Source organism: Rhinatrema bivittatum, chromosome 3 (genome assembly GCF_901001135.1).
Source record: "Rhinatrema bivittatum chromosome 3, aRhiBiv1.1, whole genome shotgun sequence".
Lineage (NCBI taxonomy): Eukaryota > Metazoa > Chordata > Amphibia > Gymnophiona > Rhinatrematidae > Rhinatrema > Rhinatrema bivittatum.
This window is the reverse complement of record NC_042617.1, coordinates 259673390-259691652: the sequence shown is the minus strand read 5'-3', so window position 1 is coordinate 259691652 and position 18263 is coordinate 259673390. Positions and strand designations below refer to the sequence as shown.

The window sequence follows — 18263 nt, the reverse complement described above, 5'->3', positions numbered from 1 at the left end:
TCTTAGAAGGGGAAAAAAAGTAAACCCTGGCAGTGGAAAACATAGCTTCAGATGGAATCATTAAAATTTCACCAGGATTAAATCTCAAATATACTGTATCTGCTGCTGTGACTGCTGGAACCAAAGGAAAGTTGATAAAATTGGAGATTCTGCCTCTTCATAGTATTTTCCAAATTCTCCATTTTTGCAAGCCAACTCAGCTTATTCTTTACAACAGAAATGTCTCTCTCTTCCAGATCACCCAAAACTTTATTTTCCTGAGTAATCTGTTCTTGAAGCTGAAATTTAGGAACAGATCCCTGCAACTGTATGGTCAAAGATTTAACCTGCCCTGAGACAAATTGTTCCAGGCAATCAATCACCTCCCAGATGTTCTCCAAATTAATATCCAAAGGTCCAACAAATAGTGACCTGACAAGTTGATTTTTTCCAGTAGGTCTCCTCAACAAGAAGGGCATTTCTGCTGTTATAACATTTAACTTCCCAGGAACTACTCCTATCCTGGCCAGTTTGCCAACCACTGAGGTTTCCAAAGCTCCTAGATGCCCTTCCGCCACGCTCTCAGCCATCTTCACCAACAATTTTGGCCTCACTTCTGTGGCCAATTTGACTGGCATTGCTGCTCTGGTAGGGCTGAAGTTATCAGTGCATGACCTCATGGTGAGTGCTGAATGAGCTTGCGATTTCCAATATGTCTCCATGTCTGAGGAGGCTAATTGTTCTCCTGTATCCAGCAGCTTCCCCCATGGAAGCTGTAAGGGATATCAAAGGATCCCAGAGTCCTGGGTCCTGGGTCCTACCCAGGTTCAGCAAGAAAAAATCTTCACCAGAATAATGCAGAGCTGATGAAGCATCCAGCTAGCGGAGGTCTGCCAAATTAGCCACCAAATATGACCAAATCTGATCTGAAATAAACAGGGCTGTGGTTCAAGAGAAACTTATAAAATGTCAGATGATCACAACTATTTACATTTCATTTCCAAAACTAAAAAAGTTTACGGACCAATTGGGAATCAGTTTAAATTCATAATAATCTGCTAAGGTCAGCGAGTTTCCTTTCTTGTCGTTACTGTTTCAATGTCAAGACGGATCAGGCTTTAAATAAAAGCAGGCTTTGGATTTCTGATACACTCTAGAAATTAGAAAAAACATAAAAAAGCTGCATGTCTAAATACTTTATTTATTTATTTATTTATTTATTTAACATATTTATATACCGTTTTACCAATGAGACATTGACCAAAGCGGTTTACAATAATGTGATTATAACAAATCAACACAAAATAACTTCAAAAATAAAAATATAAGTTTAAAATAAAATAAAGAAATAAAATAAAAATAATCTAAGTTAGAATAAAAATACAAATTTAAAACATGATCAATAACTAAAAATGAGTGGGTCAAAGGTTACAAGAATTGGCCATTACTTTTTAAAAACTCAAAAGTGGGAAAAATAGTTAAGGTGATTAAAGAAACTTTCTCTCCTCAAAACATGTTTCCACAGATTCGTTCTCAGTAGCTTTAACTGGATTGACTAGTTGATTCTAAGTTTCCAAACGCTTCAGAAAACAGGTGGGTTTTTAAAGCTTTCTTAAATTCCTTCCTGCAAGAGATTTGTCGTAGGGGATCTGGCAAGGTATTCCACAAAATAGGGCCAGCCACGGAAAAAGCTCTTTGCCTAGTTATGTTTAGAGCGGCCTTTTTCACTGTGGGGACCTCCAAGAGATTTTTTCCTGCTGACCTAAGATCCCTCCCCGGGATGCTGCTACTGAAGATGAGATTTCAGTTCGGTTTTTGGTTCCTGCTCCTTCACTCTTCAAATGTTGGAAACCGTGCACTGGACCCAAGCATGTCCTGCAAGTCCTACAGCAGAGACGCACACAATTTCAACTAAAGGGCAATTTTTTATTTTATTTTTTTAATTGGCACTTTGCTTGCAGAACCATGGATACTTCATACCTGTGGACTTGCAAGTAAATTTTCAAAGGGAAACTACCTACAGAGTTTCCCTTTGAAAATTAGGGCCAACCAACCCAACACAGGTAACCCATGGACTTTGTACCTTCTCTTCAGCAGGTGCGGGGATATCTAAATGAAATTCTTGCATGTTGTCTGCCAGCTCTTGGCCTCATGCCCCACACCTTTGTAACAGAGTAAAAGTAGCCATGCTGTTTTACAGCACAAGTACTCTTGCCTGCACAGGAGAAGAGCAATTTTCAACCAACAGTTTTACCCAGGTAACTACTCAGTTACTCAGGTAAAATCATTAGAAATGTGCCCCTTAAAGGCCACCTGAGCTCAAAGTGAAGCATTACTGAAGAGAAGAGGGACAATGACAAGCCCGTTTCTACAAGAATCCATAAAAAGTAGAACAATGATTTTACCTTCCTAGTAACTCCAGGATCCAAAAAGCTTTGCAGTTTCTGGATGTAAGTGTGTGGAGGATTTTTCACCTGAAACCTTTCCTGCAAGAAAAGCAAAACACATTTTTAATCATGGTGTGTAATATGAAAGTACAGCAGCATTCAATTCCATCTGTGACCAGAGCAGGATAATGGAAGCGCAATCTGCATGCAACACAAGACATGCAATGGTGTTAATATCAGATCATCTAGATCAGGAATTCTCACCTCTATCCTGAGCAGGTTTTCAGGATATCCATAAAAATATGCCTGAGATACATTTATCTACATGGGAGACCCAATATATGCAAATCTCTCTCGTGTATATTTATTATGGATATCCTGAAAACCTATCCTGCTAGGTGTGCCTACAAAACAGAGTTCAGAACCACTCATGACAAATGGAAGCATCTGCAGGTATCTTCTTTTTGTTAACCCAGAGCCCTTATTCTGAAATAACTATCTGACAAACTTAAAAGACACCTGCAGTCTCTCTCTCCACCCCAAAGCACTGTCTCCTTGTGCAACACTTCTACTCCAAATCCATAACGTAGGCTTCTAACAAGACTATCAATATTGGGAAGATGTAGCAACCTGTGGAACTCCATGGAAAAGTTGGCATAGTTAAGTGAAAACTAAGCAGACCTATGTTTGGGACAGTGCATTAACAGACATTGAGGCAGGGTTGCACTACCTTCTCAAACTAACCTGGAAAATGTAGCCCCACTGGGTTTGCTTCTGTGGCACTCTCATCCCTCACCCTTTGCCTCTGCTTCTCTGGAATTCCAATGCCACATGCCCCGCCCCTTTGTAAACCTTTCCTTCCTCAACTGCTTTTCAGTCCTTCACTTCTCCTCGGGTCTATATCCAAGAGGCAAGAAAGAAATCAGGCCAGCAACAGAGGGATGCAGCAAGACTGCATGCTCCCCATTACCAGAGCAGCAACTCCTCCCCTCAGCATGGGCTTCCTGTTGAAAAAGGAAATACACATGGAGGGGGAAGGAGAAACAGCTGAGGGGGCTGAAAATAGAGAGAGAGAGAGCCTCTGTAGAGAACAATATGTCACTCTATTTATACCACTGTAAGAGTGGGCACTTTTAACTCGGAGTGGGCGCGTGGGCTTTTTGGAGGGGTGGGGTAGGTAGGTTGGGGGGGGGGGTTACATACATAGTAAGAGGTACGAACAGCAAGGAATACATCACTGAAGATTTTCTGTCATTTCAACTTATGAAAGGTACAAGAGTTGATTTGTACAATGCACTCTCTCCCTAGTTTGTTGCACTCTCTACCTAGCTTGTTTGAAGCTTGTTTGAAGCTAGGTAGAGAGTGCATTGTACAAATCAATTCCTCTTGTACCTTTCATCGATTCAAACAGCAGAAAATCTTCAGTGATGTGTACTTTGCTGTTCATACATCTTACTGTGTATGTAAAACCACCCCCCCAAACCAACCCCACTCCACCCCCCTAAAGCCCATTCCGAATTAAAAGTGCCCCCTCTTAACAGTGGTATAAATAGTAGTGACATACCATTCTCCCCATTCACTTTAGCACTATTTTTCAGCCACGCATCAGACTGTGCCCTGTGCTTGTCAAATTCCACACAACACTGTACCCTAGGATTGTGCCATTACACGCACAATACTGTGCCCCAGGACTATGCTATTCCACACACAATATTCCTACAACTGCCCAGTTCTACACAATACTGTGCCCTGGGCCTGCTGTTACAAACAACCTGCTGCTGCTGCTGCAGCCACACCTGGGACTGACCATCTCAGCCTCACCCAGGCACTCTGCAGGTCTTGCTACAGCTAATATCTGGGGGTGCTGGGGAAAGCTGTGCCTGGCTTGGAGCACTCACAGAGCCAGGATTAGTCAGAGGTGCAATTGCTGGAGAAAGGTCACCTGCACGGATTGGTGCTGCAACCATACCCTACCTGGTCACAAATCAAGTCCCATTTCTTCTCGTTGTCGTACTGACGAAGAAGCCTAGCCTTGTCAGGGGGAAGGTTCATGGAGCTCTGCGGAGAGAAACACAAGACAGTGCCTCAGTCCCTTCTCTAATCACCACACTATCACACTTATGTGTGCATCTAGCAAATCCCCTTAGCATTTGCAGGACCTGAAAGCTGTGGGGAAAATGCCTTTTTGGTTAGGGCCATGCTTAAGTTATAAATAATACTAAGGATTTAAATCAGAGTTTTACAGTCGATACAAGAAAAGTTCAAACTTCAGCAATATTTTCATAAAAGACACAAAAAATAAAATGCAGGGTAGGATCTTGAGGAAAACTGACAGTCAGCTGGTAGCCTTGCAAGGGGGGGTGGGGTCATCTGATGGGGAGCTGGCAATGCGAGGAATGGAAGGTGGGAACCAGCTGTCCAGGTCCACAAAGGGCAATACTCGCAGTCAGAGAGAGCACAACCTGCAATTCAGGGGAGATGGATCCATGAGTCACTCTGACCTGGTGAAGGGCAGCAGAGAGAGAGAGAGAGAGAGAGAATGATTTGCCTGTGCTTTCATTTTATAAAGTGTGGGAATAGCCCTATTGGAATCTGTTTTTTTGAGCCAGTCATTTCCTCCTGCTCCTTTGGTCTTTCAGCTCAAGTGGAACTAGGACCTGGATCTGGTGCAATGAGCCTTTATTCACAACCACCTGGAGATTCCCCCCCCCCTTATTTTATATCTGCCCCCCCCTACCCCGATTCCCAACTCACTTCACTGGATTCACTGCAGTAAAAATCCTAGGCCAAGGTGCATGCTCCAGGGCTCCTTCCGGAACCCTGCGGTCACGGACCCTGAATCTGGCCACCTCATACACAATGATGAGGCCTTCCCCAACCCCCCCCCCCCCCCAAATAGGTCTGTGAACCCAGCCTCTGCAGCACCCCCAGCCCCAGCTGACCCGAGCCAGGAACTGAGCACAGGTCCTGCCACATAGGTGCACAGCACCTCCACTGAGCCACCGGGCTGACCAGCCCACCCCAGTCGAATGCTGGGATTCGTGCTCTCTTTGATTGTGTTTGTTTCTTGTTTTGCTGCTCTCTAATGACCACTTTAAAAGAAAGATGAAAGGCTGTGTATATTCAAGCATCCATGGATCTTCATTAAAAAAATGAGACGGGGATGCCCAGTTCTGCCCTTAATAGAAGTTGTTTCCCTTTAGTGCTATGGTATCGGTGGTCTCAACAGCTTTGTGAGTGTGAAGTCTCCATCCAGAGCCTGTCCCCCTAAGTGTGAGTTCAGAGTACTGTGCTGTTCCCCTCTGGGAGGGGTTTGAGGGTGCCGGAGAATTTGGGAGTTCAGCGTCAGCCTTATTAACACAGGGCTGAGGGCACAGATGTCTCTCCTCGTGCAGGATGCTTGGGTGGTCGGTCCCTCCACGGGGACAGGGCCCGAGGAAGCGCTATCCTTTTCAGAGCAAGGGGTGCCTGACAGGGAAAAGTAGATCCAGAGTCCAAGAGGGGAGAAGGCCTGGGTCTCCAGGGAGTTGTTAAGAGAAAAGTGTTTTCTGAAAATCCTGCATCTGAGGAGCCCCAGGAAGGAGGGATTTCTCCAGAGACAAGAGTGCTGTGTAAAGGATTTTCTTGGGAGGTTCCAGAGAGAAGTAGCAGGCCCCAGAAAAATCTCTAGGAGTGTTGACTGACTAGATCCAGCAACAAAAGGCTCCACTACGAAAAAGAAAGACTGTGGAGATTCAGCTACCTAAAAGATACTGAAAGGGCCCAGGGTGGAAAGGTTTCTGCCTGAAGAGAGGGCCTTCTGGGAGGTACTGTGGAGCGTGAGAAGAGACTGAGTTTTGTTTTGTGCTTTCAGACTTTGTTGCTGTTTAGCTTGCCTACTGCTTTGGATTTAGGTTTACCTGCCACAAGTTATCAGCAAATACTTTATTTTGAGTAGCTTTGGCTTTTGCTGTGACTGGATTAGTTTGCAGAAGCGCCCCCCCGGGGGGGGGGGTCATAGAGCCTTGCACGGTCTGTGGCCCTCCCCATGTGCCCAAAAGCGGACTGGGACGGGGGCTAAAACATAAAAAGCCCAGCCAACAGTCTCTCTTAAAGAATGGCCTAACAAATCTGTCCAGTGGATAGAATCAAGGTTCCTTGCTCAGATGTGGAGCACCTGTGTATATCTGAGAGGCTGAACTGAGAGGTTTGCTGGTCCCCGGCAAAGGAAAACAAAACAAATACATACAGCTCAAGGTAACAACGCCAGTCAGCAGGGAAGTATTTAAAACCAGTTCAGTAGAGAGGCTGAAAGCAAATACAGTCTCTCAGATTACACAGAAGAAATATGACATCACTACAATAATGGCTCTAACAGATGAGGTTCTTCAAAGCACTCGCTCTCTTTTTCAAGAAGTTGAGAAGCTGCCAAGCTGGGGATGATTGGGGGGGGGGGGGGAAACCAGACTAGCCAGGGTGGGAGTGGTGCACTCTTGAGCAGCTGAAACTCCTCCAAATTCCCCCATTAGAGAAATTCTACTCTTCTGCACTACCGTCCAAAACTCGGCCCCCATCCCCCATCCTGAGAACTGGAAGAAAAGATCCCTTTGCCACGGGCCGCCCGCCAGCTCCAAGGCAGACGGAAGCGCATAGCGTGACTCAGTTTCTGCCGTCCTGAAAACGCAGGGAAATCAGGATCGCTTTCGGGCTCTCAACTTTTTTCATTTAAAGAGAAGTGCCCTAAAGAAGCTATAGGTGACCCTGTTGTTGGTTTAATTGAAATCTTTTTCTTTGTTTTCCTTTTGCATTTCTGGTTTTTCGCTGGGATTTTTTTTTTTTTTTTTGGCGTTTCCTGTAGTAAGGGTATTTGGATAAAAGCAAGGGGGCCGTGTTGGGTGGTACAGACTGCTGATTCTAACTCGCGTCTTCGGGACGCTCTTTTAAATTGTCCCCCTCCCTTTCGCAAGCAGACACGGCTGTCCCTAAAATGATCACTTTGTGGCGAACTCACTGCTAAATGCTTCCATTAGAAACAGAAGTGCCTGTGTCCTAATCGCTTGAACATAATGTGACCACCTCTCCCCTTCCATTTCTGAGAGCAAATTAGAAAAACTATAATTTCAGAATGTACAATAAGCATTCCCATTTTCAGCTCCATTCTCATTTCAGCCCACCCACTCATCATTTTTCCCCTCTTCCTCTAGGCTTCCTTTCCACCCATTTCACATATGATCTGTTGCTGTCTTTCTGGGGTTGCTAGCCTACCTCTCTTTCAGATCGATACTGTAACGTGCGGTTGAAGATTTCCCGTCTGTAACGTGCTGTGAGCGCACAATTCGGACGCGTAAGGCGATCCAGCGATACAGTCTCCAGTTTCACGCGTCCTTAGCGCTTCTTAAAACAGACGCATAACCCTTTCCGCACCCTCCCTCTGCCTGGATGAATGCACGGCCCCCGCCGGCAGTGAATGAATGCCCGTGCGATTTCGGCGCTCAAGGCGGCCGGGTGGGCGGTGCATTCATCCAGGCAGAGGGAGCCGGCGGAGGCCGCTTTCGCCGCCGGCTCCCTCTGCCTGGATGAATGCACGGCCCCCGCCGGCAGTGAATGAATGCCCGTGCGATTTCGGCGCTCAAGGCGTGACGTCACGACGCTTGACGTCACGCCATGTGACTGCCTTGAGCGCCGAAATCGCACGGGCATTCCTTCACTGTCGGCGGGGGCGGTGCATTCATCCAGGCAGAGGGAGCCGGCGGAGGCCGCTTTCGCCGCCGGCTCCCTCTGCCTGGATGAATGCACGCCCACCCTGCCGCGGCCGGGATCGAACACGCACCCACCCGCCCGCCGGCTCCCACCGTCGCCTGGATCCAATGCGCGCCCACCCACCCGCCGGCTCCCACCGCCGCCGCCGCCTCGATGACCGCACGCCTGGGGGATTCGGAAAGTGACAGGTATTTATACATATATATAAACAACTTACGCTGCAATGTTAATATGGAGGTTGTCCATGGTTTTTTACACTTTACTCCCTTTGGTTTTACCCCCATTTTTTACACTTTATTCCCGTTTTAATTTTCGCCCTGCGCCTTGCTTCGGGAGGGGGGGGAACCATCCACTTCCTGGTGCATGTCATTTGAAATGACATTTGAAATGACAGGTACCAGCGCACCCAGGATACTGTATAGGCGCTGTATTAGCACCTTATACAGTAAAATGGGTTGCGCGGGCCTAACGCTTGCCTAACGCTTCGCAGCCGCGGCATGCATTTGCATGCAATTTGAAGAGAGAATCGAGCGGTAGGAGAAGAGAACTGTGCGTGCGGGGAACAAGGGTGCGCCCGGCACTGCCGCACTGTTTCTACCGCGGCCTTAGAGTATCGATCTGTTTGCTTGGCACACCCCTGAGATAAGGTCTAAACCCTCTACACAGACCCACTTGGGGCAAATGGGCCACCACTACTCATTCTCTGACTTTGCAAGGCATCACAGGGCATGACGTTATACCCCACATTGCTTGGGGCTATTGCTCACTTTCCAGCACTGGGTGGAACTCAGGCTGACATACTTCTTTTCCCTGGCAGACCAGTAGTCTGATGCTCACTTCCTGGCCCTAAATGGGGATGGCAGGTCAATAGTCTTTCCTTGACTCCACTGGACTAACAGTCTTCCTGGCCTTGAAGTGCCATTGCTCAGCTCCTGGCCAGTGCAGGGCTTTTGACTGATATTCTCTTTTTGACCTGGCTATGTGGATGGTTTGTCTGCAGCCCCATGTAGGGCTAATTGACCATGCTCGGCTACTGCCTATCCTCACTTTATCTTTATTACCTCTTAACCCTTCCCCCTTCCTTCCCCCTTCCTATGCCCATAAAGCAATCTATGGCACAGCTCCCTTGTATTAAGATTTTTTGTTAAGATTAGTTACCTATTAGTTATATACCAATTTATGTATTTTTATTCCTTTTTAATTTCTTTTAATTTCATTAATTTCATATTTTTGTAAACTGTTTTGACAAAATTCATTTTTTTAAAAAACGGTATATAAATACTTTTAAATAAATAAATAAATGTATTGCCTGTTGCCAAGACTCTAGGTGATTTACAGTAACAACATTCATAATAAAATCAGCACAAAGACATCAAAGCCACAGGACATAAAATTAATACACAAAATAGACAGTACAAATAGCATTAAAATAACGTAAAAACAAAGTGTTAAAAAGTACATGAATCAGAACTGAACTATAAGGCTTAAAATCAACACACTCGCATAAAGGACCCAACTGCAAATCAAAGCTAGTAAAATTATCAGCGACATCAACAATCCAGTAAAAACCCAACTGCAAGCAAAAGCTAATGAAATGCCAGTCGAAACACATTTGTCTTCAACATAGATTTAAATTGTTTAGAACAAGACACCATTCTCTAGCTCAAAAGGGGAAGCTATTCCAGAATTTTGGAGCAGCAGTAAGAACGCTCTTTCATGTGTGATGTCAAGTCTGGCTATTTTAAAAAAAGAAACATTCAATAGTCCCCTTTGAGCTGATCTAAGATTCCAAGTAGGGCCATACATTTTCAGTAATGAATTTGCCCATGAAAATGAGTCAAATTTCAAAAAATTGTATATCATGACCGCAATATTATATAAAATACGCTGCTGAATTGGTAACCAACGCAGATCTTTTAAAACCGAGGAAATGTGTTCTTTCATTTTATTACCTGAAATAAGGTGAGCTACTGAATTCTGGAGTAGCTGAAGCGCATAAGCTGATAAACCCATTAAGACAACATTACAGTAATCCAATACTGGAAGAATGAATGCCTGTACAACAGTTTGAAAATAAAATGGATGTAATAGATATTTTAAACCACTACACGCAGCTTAAAAACCCAGATTTAATAATGGCTTTAATTTGAGGTCGAAAATTTACTTTGAAATTAATTACAACCCCAAGACTTTTAATATCTGCGGATATCGGCAAATCAACACCATCAACATGAACAGAGGAAAGACCAGAACAGTTGAACAAGCAGCGAACCACTACTGTTTCCCACACTTAACATTGTGTGTGGTCATTAGGCCAAAGCTCTCTTCTTCCATTGACTGGACCAATATTGTCTTCCTGGACCCACTCAAGCACCTGTTGCCTAAGACAAGTTCTTTTTCTGACACGGCACTTTCTAAGAAAAATCATTGTCTCATAGGCCAATACAATTGCAGCACTGGCCATATTACTGCAGAAGAAACAGAACCCTGACATCACAGAGAGATGCATCATGGAATACATCCTGGCATGGGCAGAGGGAAGGCAAGATGGCTGCATACATGCTGATCCTCAGAAACAACAACTTGAAAAATAAAAACCAGCCCCTTGCAATTTGGACTAAGATAGAAATGCAACAAAAAAAATCTGTGCACACAGTATTTCTCCTTTAACTGGTTTCCGATTATTACTTTGCAGCATTTTCTGAACTATTAGCTGAGACTATTGTAAGAGGGAAGAAAGGAAATGCAGCACCATAATCTTCAACACATGGCTGAAGAGCTGGTGTAAAGAAGGTTTTGGATTCTACCTGCAGAAATTCAAGATTTTAGATTAGTTATATGCTCTGTTGCATTTACATTCTGTCTTACAACACATAGGGAAAAATAAACCAAACTATAATCACATGATGTTAGGTTCCATATTAGGAATCGCCACCCAGGAAAGGGATTTAGGCATCATCATGCACAATATGTTGAAGTCCTCTACTTTGTGTGGCAGCAGTCAAAAAACTGATTGTTAGGAATTATTAAGAAAGGAGTGGATAATAAAACAGAGAATATAATAATACCTCTCTATCGCTCCATGGTGCGACCACATTTAGAGTACTGTGTGCAGTTCTGGTCACCACATCTGAAAAAAATATAGCAGAACTAGAGAAGATACAGAGAAGGGCGACCAAAAGGTTTTAAGAGGATGGATAGGCTCCCCTATGAAGAAAGGCTAAAGAGGTCTGTAGAACTCTTCCGATTGGAGAAGAGACAGCTAAGGGGAGATATGAGAGAGGTCTAATAAAATGAGGGAGTGGAATGGGTAGATAAAAATCAGTTGTTTACTCTTTCAAAAATAAAATGGCTAGGCGACAAGGAAGTTATTAACTAGCACACTTTAAACAAACCGGAGAAGATATTTTTTCATTCAGAGCACAGTTAAGCTCTGGCATTCATTGCCAGAGGATGTGGTAAAGGAAGTTAGCATAACTGGGTTTAAAAAAAAAGGTTTGGACAAGTTCCTGGAGGAAAAGTCCATAAACTGTTATTAACCAAGTAAGCATAGGGAAAGCAATTGCTAATCCCTGTGCAGCATAGAATCTGTCTACTATTTGGGATCCTGCCAGGTATTTGTGACCTAGATTGGCCACTGTTGGAAACAGGATACTGGACTTATGAACCCTTGATCTGACCCAGTATGGCTTTTCTCAACAATTGATGCCCTGCATCTCTCTGAGAAGGGATCTATGATACTAGATGAACAGTTCAAATCCTACACTGAAAAGTGAAATCATACCGTGACAAATGTATAAACTGTATGGGATGGAGGTGGGGTGAAGACTGAGTGAATTGGGCTGTTATCCCCAACAAAGAAATGAGGCTAAATGGACACACAAAACTGTGTATTTCACTGTTTTACCTGTAAACAACAGGGAGAATGAGAGGGACTGGTATGGCAATGTACACAGGGAAAACAAGGGAAAGATATATATGAAAGGCTGTAAGGCCAAATGCTCAGTCTCTAGGCAATACATTTTCAGACTTGCATGTCCTAATGGCAGAGACAGAGCTGCAGTTACAGAGACATGGTTTAATGAGTTCCATGACTGGGATATGGACATACTAGGCTATAGTGTGTTCAGAACTGGACACTAAGCAAAAGAGGAGAGGAAAATGCACATTATGAGGTAGATTTTCAAAAATACGCACGGGTGTACATGTGCATGCGCTACTCAGTGCGCACACATGTATGCCTAATTTTATGTGCGCGCAAGCATGCACATGTTATAAAATTGGGGGTCGGCACGCGCAAGGGGGTGCACCGACGTCCGCGGGCTTCACCCGATCCCTCCCAGGCCTTCCCCCTAATCTGACCTTGTCACCCCTTCCCCTAACCTATCCCCCCCAGCCCTATCCTAAAACCCCCCCCCCCCAAATTTTTATTTTACCTTTTGTGCCTGCCTGCAGGCAGACGCAAGTTGCGCATGCCGGCAGCCGGCCGGCACGCAATCCTCCGACACAGCGGCAAATGGTCGCTGTGCCGGAGGCCTCTGGCCCCACCCCCGGACCGCCCCTTTTGTAAAGCCCAGGGACTTAGACGCGTCCCAGGGCTTTACACGCATCACCAGGCCTTTATAAAATAAGCCCGGCACGCGTAATCCCCCCCTATGCGCGTAAATTCTCTGAAAATCAGCCCCTATGTAAATAATAAGATTAAAGGCTCTTCCATCTACTGTATGATCTCCAACACAGGAGGAAGATTTGGAGGAATATTTAATCAAAAATATACATAAGGTTACAGAGAAGGAGACGATGATCCTGGCAGGAGATTTAATCTGCTGGATGCTAACTGGCCCATCCCATCTGAAGAAACAGTGAGAAGCAATGGTTCCAAGCTGTGCTGGTGCCCTTTAGCGCACAGCTGCTGTATCTCCACACAGGTTGCGACTTGGCTGCCTTCTGCTTCCACTTGCTGGTTGCCTACAGCCAAATCAGCTGAGCCTGAGTGAGACCTGCTGTTGGAGAGCAGGATGCAGAGCTAATGTCTGGAGCGTGTTTCCCCTCCTGTCTTCTACTTCTTGCTCCCACTCAACTGAGTCCTCAATCCTGTGGCCTGCCTGAAAAAGGAGGAGTGAAGTTTGTTGCTTGAGTGTGATCTCAGTGCCTCTTGCCTCCAGGTGCGGGTGGGAGAAGGAGGTGGAGGAGAACTGAAGTGGTCTGTGTGCTAAGAGGATGGGCAATGTATATAGTAGACAGATAGGGAGAAAAATGGAAGGTTTGTGTGGCAGCAAAGTTTAAAAATGTGAACATAAGAACATGCCATACTGGGTCAGACCAAGGGTCCATCAAGCCCAGCATCCTGTTTCCAACAGTGGCCAATCCAGGCCATGAGAACCTGGCAAGTATCCAAAAACTAAGTCTATTCCATGTTACTGTTGCTAGTAATAGCAGTGGCTATTTTTTAAGTCAACTTAATTAATAGCAGGTAATGGACTTCTACTCCAAGAACTTATCCAATCCTTTTTTAAACCCAGCTACACTAACTGCACTAACCACATCCTCTGGCAACAAATTCCAGAGTTTAATTGTGCGTTGAGTATAAAAGAACTTTCACCGATTAGTTTTAAATGTGCCCCATGCTAACTTCATGGAGTGCCCCCTAGTCTTTCTACTATCCGAAAGAGTAAATAACCGATTCATATCTACCCGTTCTAGACCTCTCATGATTTTAAACACCTCTATCATATCCCCCCTCAGTCGTCTCTTCTCCAAGCTGAACAGCCCTAACCTCTTCAGCCTTTCCTCATAGGGGAGCTGTTCCATCCCCTTTATCATTTTGGTCGCCCTTCTCTGTATTTTCTCCATCGCAATTATATCTTTTTTGAGATGTGGCAAACAGAATTGTACACAATATTCAAGGTGCGGTCTCACCATGGAGCGATACAGTGGCATTATGACATTTTCTGTTTTATTCACCCTTTCTAATAATTCCCAACATTTTGTTTGCTTTTTTGACTGCTGCAGCACGCTGAACCGATGATATCAATGTGTTATCCACTATGACGCCTAGATCTCTCTTGGGTGGTAGCACCTAATATGAAACCTAACATTATGTAACTATAGCATACGTTATTTTTCCCTATATGCATCACCTTGCACTTATACACCTTAAATTTCATCTGCCATTTCAATGCCCAATTTTCCAGTCTCACAAGGTCTTCCTGCAATTTATCACAATCTGTTTCGGATTTAACTACTCTGAACAATTTTGTATCATCTGCAAATCTGATTACCTCACTCATCGTATCTCTTTCCAGATCATTTATAAATATATTGAAAAGTACGGGTCCCAAACCAGATCCCTGAGGCACTCCACCGCCCACTCCCTTCCACTGAGAAAATTGTCCATTTAATCCTACTCTGTTTCCTGTCTTTTAGCCAGTTTGTAAACCACGAAAGGACATCGCCACCTATCCCATGACTTTTTACTTTTTCTAGAAGCCTCTCATGAGGAACTTTGTCAAACGCCTTCTGAAAATCCAAGTACACTACATCTACCGGTTCACCTTTATCCACATGTTTATTAACTCCTTCAAAAAAGTGAAGCAGATTTTTGAGGCAAGACTTGCCTTGGGTAAAGCCATGCTGACTTTGTTCCATTAAACCATGTCTTTCTATATGTTCTGTGATTTTGATGTTTAGAACACTTTCCACTATTTTTTCTGGCACTGAAGTCAGGCTAACCGGTCTGTAGTTTCCCAGATCGCCCCTGGAGCCCTTTTTAAATATTGGGGTTACATTAGCTATCCTCCAGTCTTCAGATACAATGGATAATTTTAATGATAGGTTACAAATTTTTACTAATAGATCTGAAATTTCATTTTTTAGTTCCTTCAGAACTCTGGGGTGTATACCATCCGGTCCAGGTGATTTACTACTCTTCAGTTTGTCAATCAGCTCTACCACATCTTCTAGGTTCACCGTGATTTGATTCAGTCCATCTGAATCATTACCCATGAAAACCTTCTCCATTATGGGTACCTCCCCAACATCCTCTTCAGTAAACACTGAAGCAAAGAAATCATTTAATCTTTCCACAATGGCCTTATCTTCTCTAAGTGCCCCTTTAACTCCTCGATCATCTAACGGTCCAACTGACTCCCTCACAGGCTTTCTGCTTCTGATATATTTAATAAAGTTTTTACTGTGAGTTTTTGCCTCTACGGCCAACTTCTTTTCAAATTCTCTCTTAGCCTGTCTTATCAATGTCTTACATTTAACTTGCCAACATTTATGCATTATCCTATTTTCTTCTGTTGGATCCTTCTTCCAATTTTTGAATGAAGATCTTTTGGCTAAAATAGCTTCTTTCACCATGCCGATAATCGTTTTGCCTTCTTTCTACCTTTCTTAATGTGTGGAATACATCTGGATTGTGCTTCTAGAATGGTATTTTTTAACAATGACCGTGCCTCTTGGACATTTTTTACTTTTGTAGCTGCTCCTTTCAGTTTTTTTCTAACAATTTTTCTCATTTTATCAAAGTTTCCCTTTTGAAAGTTTAGCACGAGAGCTGTGGATTTGCACACTGTTCCTCTTCCAGTCATTAAATCAAATTTGATCATATTATGATCACTATTGCCAAGTGGCCCCACCACCGTTACCTTTCTCACCAAGTCCTGTGCTCCACTGAGAATTAGATCTAAAATTGCTCCCTCTCTCATCGATTCCTGAACCAATTGCTCCATAAAGCTATCATTTATTCCATCCAGGAACATTCTCTCTCTAGCGTGTCCCGATTTCAGTTTCTTACAGCTCAGCCTCAAGGGTTCACTGTTCCAGTATCTGAGGGACCACAGCCCAGCTGGGCATTCCAGCTCACTACTGCCACCTCTGGTGGTTCAGTATACTGTCTAATAAAATAACTAGTGTGTGTCTGTCTCCGTACTCTGAGCCTGACCGGTGGTCCCTCTCGGGATCTTCCCTCGGGGGCGTGGCCATCTGCCACCGGTCCAAGGATCCACCCACAACTCTCCTAAATAACAACAGATTGCTAACTCCTATCTGATTGCTACTCCCAACAGATGGCAGCTCCTAACAGCTATAAAGACACTACAAGAAAAGTTGTAAGGGCTTTCCGTGCAATAAAGTAACCTCTAGCCAGTTTCAACCTCGCAGTAAATGTACCATTAAAATAAATTCAGTAACTTCATTCAACACTTCTAAATGAGAGTAAAATCTGGAGTTTGTACAAAATAAAACAGAACTTCAATATAAACCCTGCATATCCAGCGTTGTAAACAAACACTCCATGTCCACTTGGAACTCCCCAACCCAACAATAAATGCACAGCAGAACTAGGACATTTCCCATTAAAATTCACCATGCCAAAAAAGTATTCAAATTCTGGTGTCACTTAAGTAATAGCACCACAAACTCCCTCCACTGCCAAGCACATTGTGAAATACAAATCCCCTATTTAAAAAAAAAAACACAGTCAGCCTATATGTAGCAAGCCTGCCATATCAAAACAGCATTAACTCCCAAGACTCAAACAGCAATAACCCTATCTATGAAAAGGCAATACTGCAAGTATTATACTGGGCCTGGAACATCAATACACCTTCTATGGGGAACACACAGCAAGCTGGACTGAGATAGATCTTTACAAAGAAACTATTCACTAGCAGAATCTCTCACCTCGGTCATACAAAATACAGACAGATCATAAATTATTTATTTATTTATTTATTTAAAGAGTCTTCTATACCGACGTTAGTCGAAACATCACATCGGTTTACATCGAACAACAGGACGGAAATTACAAAAAACAGGGGAAGGGTGGGGGTACAAAGAACCAAAAGGAAAGCAAGGAAGCATAGGAACAAATAAACAAGTGAACTATCAAGTCTTAAGAACAAAATCAGAGTCAAGTTCAGATCAGTATAACATCACAAATCAAGTCGTCACATACAGAATAAGAGACCACAAATTTCAAATGTTCAGATAAAAACAAGTGGAAATCCCAAGAAGCCAGGCTCTACATGCAATGCAATGGTGGAGAAATACAAATAGAAATGCATTTTCTCCTATACTGAGCCAAGTTCAAAGATTAAGAGATGTACATTCCCAAAATGGACTTATTGCAATCACTAAAGTGAACATAAAATGCATTTTTCTACCTTTGTTATCCGTTCATTTTATTAATTTAATTGTGTTGGCCCTGGTCTGTTGATCCTCCTGACTCATTTTCCAGGGTCTGCTGTCCATTTTCTGTTTCTTCTCTCTCCCCATCTTCTTCACTTCCACCCCCTACTTCTATCTGACATTGATCTCTCATTTTTCATCTCATTTTGCTTCAATTCTCACTTTTTTGCCTCTTTATCCATATCTCAGATTTCACCACACCTCCCTTTTTTATCTCCAGTTCTCCCCTCCATTATCCCATTCCTTCATCTCCCCCTTACTGGGTTTCTTCACCCACCAATTTCTCCTTTCTCACACCCCCCACCACCATCTTCTCCCCTTACTTTTTTCAGCATCTTTCTCCTCGTTCTCCCCTGCATCTCCCCCTTTTCTCCCTTCCACAGCACATCCCCCTATAGCTTCTCCCCCTTCTTTTTCCTTCCCCAGCCTTGACTCCTCCATATCACCCCTCTCTCCCCTCCCCTTCCTAGCCTCTCTTTCTCTCCCCTTCCCCTTCCCAGCATCTCTCCCCTCTCTCTATACTCCATTCCCCTTCCCAGCATCTCTCCCCTCTCTCTATACTCCATTCCCCTTCCCAGCATCTCTCCCCTCTCTCTATGCTCCATCCTACTTCTGACCAACCCGGCATCACAGAATTTCTCTCAGCCCTTCTCCTCTAACCTGGTTTCCCAGAATTTCCCTCCACCTCTCTCCTCTACCCCAGCTTCCCAGCATTTCCCTCCACCTCGCTCTTCCATATCTCTGCTCCCCCTCCCCCCCCCAAACCTCATCCCAGTCCAAGTTCTCCTCCATTACCTGACTGATCTATGATTCTGGGCGTATAGACCCCAGGCACAACAAAACAAAAAGTAAGTGGAGTCTGTGAGTGGAAACGCTTTCCAGGACCTGCAACAACCCCGCCCCCTTCTGCACAGGCTTCCTGTTACCTAGGAAACCCCTGCGAGAGGAGAGGGCACTACACAA

General features: G+C 44.1%; 1 pseudogene; it reads right to left on the bottom strand.

Moving 5' to 3' along the window:
• LOC115087387 overlaps positions 1 to 18263 on the bottom strand; it is a 194439-nt pseudogene that overhangs the window by 102867 nt on the left and 73309 nt on the right.